Source organism: Nelusetta ayraudi, unplaced genomic scaffold, assembly GCF_046127955.1.
Source record: "Nelusetta ayraudi isolate G7.1 ecotype Tasmania unplaced genomic scaffold, CSIRO-AGI_Nayr_v1 ptg000135l, whole genome shotgun sequence".
NCBI lineage: Eukaryota > Metazoa > Chordata > Actinopteri > Tetraodontiformes > Monacanthidae > Nelusetta > Nelusetta ayraudi.
Genome location: NW_027466185.1, coordinates 22,840,628 through 22,846,748, shown reverse-complemented (window position 1 = coordinate 22,846,748; position 6,121 = coordinate 22,840,628).

Genomic DNA, 6,121 nt, shown 5'->3' with positions numbered 1-6,121 from the left:
CAGAAACCACTGCATTAAACATTTATTCATGAGGGAGACACCTTTGCCATACAGCAATAAAAGGAAACACAACTTGTCAGAACTTGACTGGGGAGAATCTCAGAATTCAGGCACACGCGCACAAACAGCTGACTCCCGTGCTGGCATTTAAAACGAACACGGCCTTTCATGAACACACCTCTGGATGTTTGCACAAAGGGCTGAAAGGCTCAGCTGTGTCCTTTCTAAGAAAGAAGAGCTTTTCTCATACTACAAGTCTTGCCAGTAAGAGTGAGCTTCTGAGAAAAAAAGAAGCTGCTAACACTGGCAGTTGCGAATAACACAGTAATGTTTCCTTCACAAAAGACGTCATTCACGTCAGAGAGCTGTCACTTGCTTCCTGAGGTATACCGGAACCAAATAGTATCGCAATAGCTCTTGCAGAAAGCAGACTTATTGAGGGACACGACTGCAGTAGAGTCATGGGAAAGCAGCCCGTGCGAGCTCTCATCCAGTGTAAATGCACTGTGAAGCTGCTTGAAAACCAGAGTGATGCTGATGCTACAGATAAGGATCTTGTCTTGTGGAGGCCTACGGCGTACCATCGCCTTCCTTCCTCTTTTGCGCTGGCACACAAGGTGTGAGGTGTGAAATGTGGCGTGCTTATTTTAGCCTTCTACAGTCTGTCTCGAAGAAGCGAGAACGCCGCCGAAACCTGAACTTCCTATGTGATTTCCTTGTAAACACGAAGCCGTGACATGAGAAAAAGGTTGACCAAAGTGCTGCGCAAAACATGAGTACGTGACAAGAATATTCAAGATAATGGGAGAAGTGCACTGCAAGAAAATCCTCTGATAATAACAATGGAGATTGTTGGTAAAAAGACATTTTTAAAAAGTTAATATGGATTGCATGTACATTATTGTACATTTTTTGTATACATGTACCCCCCTTTTTCTTACCCCCCACCTTTTCACACATCCACAAACACACTGTGGAAGCTAAAATAGATCAATAGAACTAAAAAAAAAGAAGTTGTTTTCAAATGTGTATGCCAGCCTGTTCAGTGGAATGTATGCAAATAATAAATAAATATTGACATGCACAGATGCAATTACAGTATTTGTGCATATATATCTGCATACACTCACACATAGACCACAGACCAGCGAGGACCCCACATAGTTTTCTCAGACAAAGCCTAAAGATCCCTTCAAGGCTTTTTATGAGCACAAATGATTTAACCACAGCATGTCAAAAGAGGGCTGCTGCCAGATTTTCATTTTGGATGTACTCGATTAACTGTTTGTGTCGTTCCTTATCGAAAAGAGCCACATCCACAGTTCTGCTAGTATGAAACGGATAAAAAAGATGATGTGCATCATATTAGCTGCGTTTCTATTTCCCCTAAAATTGCGCAAAACCTAAGTATTGCAATAAAAAACAGGTCATGGGAACACCTAAACTTCAAATACCTCTCAAATATCACTAAAAGGGTTTGACGCTCTCATGCGGTGGTTTTTCAGATGTATTGATATAGAGATATATCGCAAAAGTATCATGGGAACAATCTTTTTGCATTTACACGTCAGCGGACGTGACACACAGGGTCACGTGACCAGTTGACTTCAAGTGAAAATGGTGCGTTATCTTTGGACGGAGGAGGAGACGGGATATATTAAGTAATTGACAGCAAGCAACATTGAAATGCAGACTCATACAAGGAATTAGAAATGGAAATGAGGGAGAAGGGCTTTGAAAAGCCATGGTCTCGTAGGACGAGATTTTGCCAGAACTACGGCTTATGCGCTTCACACCATTCAATGGAAACACCTGCAAATCGCAATTGTACTTTGTCGAAATTTTAGAAATGTGGCTTTTATTTTGCAAACTGTCATGGAAAAACGCAATCATTGTGGAGGAACTGGCCGACTTACACAGGAGGTGGTGAGCGGTGCAGTCAGCCATCAGCTGCAGGTGTGTAGAATGAGGCAGGTGACAAGGAGGAGGCTAACGATCCAGCCAGGGCCAGCTGGCAGGTCGCAACAGTTAGTGCATCTTGACCTGCTGTGTCAGTTTCTGTTTCCACTTGAGCCACTCAAAACAGGCTTAGCAATGAAAAGTGACTGCATTTGCTGGATGGATGTTCTGTTGAAATTCTTTCTTGTTTTATTTTTTTGTTTTTTTGCATAGCTATGTTTTGCTGAGACACACAAGTGTGCAAAATGAAGCGAAGGAGACCCAGGAAACCCAGCTGCCAGCATGAGTTTTCCCCTCCACCTGCCGCCATGCCACACTTTTTATTATTTCTTTGAGTTCGAATTGTAATTGCGAAACAGCGGCGACAGGCAGCTAGTTTGACAGTATTGTGTGAACAGTTCTAGTTCTAAAAAATGAAATGGTGCACCGCTCGTCACTCTGTTTTCTTAAAAATAGCACTCATTCACGTGTCATGATTACTATAAGTGTGTCTATACATTGAACTCTGTTGGCTGCCAACCATACATCTTATTTGCTTTTATTTCATATTTTGTTTTGTTTCATTAGAGTTCCACAATATGTGGCGATAATCCAACCAACTGAATAAAAGGGAGCAATTTCAGAGGTAGGGATACGATGTAATTAATAAAACAGATGGAGTTAAGGTTTTTAATCGTTTTAATACAACCCCCCTATTGAAGCAATCAGAAGAGGACAAATCTCGGGAGCTATAGATTTGTCTCCTCTAATGGATTGAAGATGACTCATAAAAGATTAAAGTCTTGCTTTTGTCTTTTCAATGCATACCTGGATTATGTGCATTGACCCCTTTGACCTCTGCCATATAGGATTTTTTTTTCTACACCCTCTCCATATGTGAATTTGATTGCTTCTTTAAGATGATTCAATGATTAATAAATGGAGTCCCTGCAAGGGTTTCTTGTAGGGAAGTAATGATATCCCTAAAGCAATTAAAAAACAGGTCATGCGGGTTCTAACTTATCTGGAACAATGCTTCGAGGCTGCTGAGTCACAGTGAAAAGAGAGATGCAAGGAAATGAGGCGTGGTTTCTTTAGTAAGATAGAGGGAGGTGCGTCTGATCAGTGTTCGACACAGTTGCAGAACTAACCACAGAGGTTCCAGTGAAGCATTAATATGAAATGTGAAAAAAAAAATAAATCAGCTTGACATTTTCCATAGAAATAAAGATGCTGGTGAAAATTGTGAAAAGAAAAAGTGTCGGGAATGAAAACGACCCAGCGACAAGCTCCACCTCTGGAATTTCCCCACTCAATGACTTACCAGCCAGGAGTGGTGCTGTGGGTGTGGGAGCTCTTTCAGAACACGCAGGCATTAGTGATAAAATGCACCAATGTAATCTTCCATATTTAAGGTTCCACCAACGATGGTAATCCTACTGGTGAGAGAAATCAAATGGAAAACTAAGCAGGCGACGCTTGGAAAATAACAACTTCCCCCCTCCCCCTCGCCCCCGCCGAAAAAGTGATGTTTCTCAGGCTGCTCCTTGTAGGTCATCTACTTCCTGCTAGCGCGGACGTCACTGTGGCCAGAAACAACAATAACAACTGCACAATAGCGCTGCATTAACGGTCAAATAATCCTCTTTTTTTCAGGATCTGCTGCTCAGCTGTTTACTGTTTACAGCCACAGATCAGGAAAACAAAAGGGAGGTGGTGGCAAGCAGTGCAATAAGTATAGGATTTGGGGCAGCGACGATCGTATAATGGTCAGTGAGCGATAAACATCGTCTACCAATAAGCTGCCACTGATGCTCTGGGGACTTTTTCATCTTGCTATTGCTTCTTTGTTTTGTTTTGGGTTTTTCTTTTGAGAACGTGATTATCTGAGTCATGGCAAAACGCCTACAACCTGATCATGTTCTTATCAGTTTCATTCTGAACATCATACCTGAGGCTGTGGGTGGAGATTATCTGAAAACATAACTATAGTGGACTATTACTCTGAATACTCCTAAGAGTACATTTTAAGAATCCATAAAAGTTGGATAACCAACAAAAATGCAGAACAGCTAAAAACAACACAAATATTAGATTTTGGAAAGATTTTGAATGTAATTGTATTTCACAAATTTAGTTTCTACTTGAGACAATGTAGATAGATCGATCGATAGATAGACAGACAGACAGACAGTCAGGTTTTACGTGGTGCGACGATGGGGCTCAGGCTTGTGGAATCAGTGCTTACTGGTGGGGAAACAATAGGATTATTTGCTTTATACTCCTAATTGCCTGATTTGTTTACTCGTAAAGTCGAACTATGCGTGCATGAAATCCTGTCCACTCGACATTTGGCCGGCCGCCATATAGTGAGATACAGAAGAAATATGAGAAATAATAAGATATTTTGAAGTCAACAGTATACATCCATCAAAGTCACCTTGTGATCTAATGTCCTCATAGCTGCTTTTGGAACCTGTAGATTAATGGTTCTTAAGGCTTCTATTTCCTTACTGAAATTGTAGCCATAGATGTTTTGCAACTTGTTTCACTCACTTCCATGAACAACATTTGTTGGAGCAGGTGGCAACTTTCTCTGCAGTGCTGCAGAGCAGTGTGGACTGTGTGAGTGTGTACCCGTCAGCGTGGCGTTTATTTACCAGGTGCCGCCGTCGTGTTTGATGTTTTTTCTGTCTCAGATGGCTTCAGTATAGCTGACCTCAGGTCTTTCCTCCACTTATCCTTTTCGTCTGGTCTACTGCCCTCATCCCACTGCCTCTCGCCCTCCCTCTTCCTTCTATCGCCTAGTTCCCTTAGCCCCGAGAGAGGGAGAGAGGTTTCCTTCCTTTCCTTTGAAAAAAAAAAGTGTCTGTGGAGCAGTGGTCCCGGATGTGATGCATGTCCGTGAGTGAGATGAGCTGTCTAGCCTGGTTTTCCTGGAGTACCAGGCCTTGAGCCCCTGAGTCTTGAGCCGGGGCCCAGACTGTCTGCAAATTAGAGAAATTAGCCCAGCCAGCAGCAGGGCAGTGAAAGAGCCCAAATCCTTTCCAACACACACACACACACACTCCTTTGACCAGTGCCACTACCCCTCCACCACCACCCCACCCCCCTCCCATCCACACTCAGCAGTAAGGCTCTACCCTAGGAATAGAACTGTTGCCATATGGCAGCCAATTTAGTGTTTCACCAGCCAAGTTAGGGACAGAGGAGGGTGCGGAAAAGAGTTACTGAGTGTCACAAGCCTATTATGAAATGCAATGTAGGCGATAAAAGAATAATAATGATAAATATAACAACAATAATAATAATAATAATAATAATAATCATAATAATAATCATAATAATCATAATGAACAAGTTCTAAGATCTGTTTGTCTTGGGATGCATGCAATCATTCCTGAGGTTCAGCACCAATGTCTTATGGAGGCGGTGCAGTAACTCATTGTGGTGAAGGTGATGGTCTCTCACGGTTGCATAATGAGGGTGTATTTGGGGTCACAGTCGACCTCTCATGCATTCTCTGTATAAAATAAACATTCAATCTCTTAGTAGTAGTAGTGATATAAGTATTCGTAGTAGTCAGAATCTAGTTAATGTGGCCCCATAGATTTGAAGTGAAGGGTTCAAATTGAACTGAAAAATCATTTTTGGACACTGGGTTCAGTTTTTAAATTAATGTTGATGATGGAGGATTTCAATACGTTTATTTACAAATGAAACGGTCGACTGTGCTTTTCATGCATGGCAAAAAAAAAAAGCAAATTCACATTCTCTTCTTTGAACTCCATATGTCAGTTTTACTGCTCGCTCCACTGCAGGCTTTTCTCGTGCAACGCAATCGGGTGAGGTGACCCGGCGCTCAATATAGACTCTGCGTGAGTGTCTGAAAGTAAAGGGGATGTCGAGCCGACAGGTGTCTAAGTCTCGCTCCAGCGTGCCGGGCTGACCTGCCCTACATCTGTAGCCGAGAACGAGCAAAGAACACCAACCAGCAGTAAGTGAGGCGTTCAGCTTCCATCCCTGGTGTTGATTTTCTTTTCTTTTCTATTAAGAATTAAAAAAAAAAAAAAAAAAAAAAAAGGAAATTCAGCAATGGAAAGATGGATGGTTCTGAATCAAGCATGTGTGTGTTTGTGTGTGTGAGGGGTGTACGGGGTCTTAAAGATGCTCTGCGGGAAGA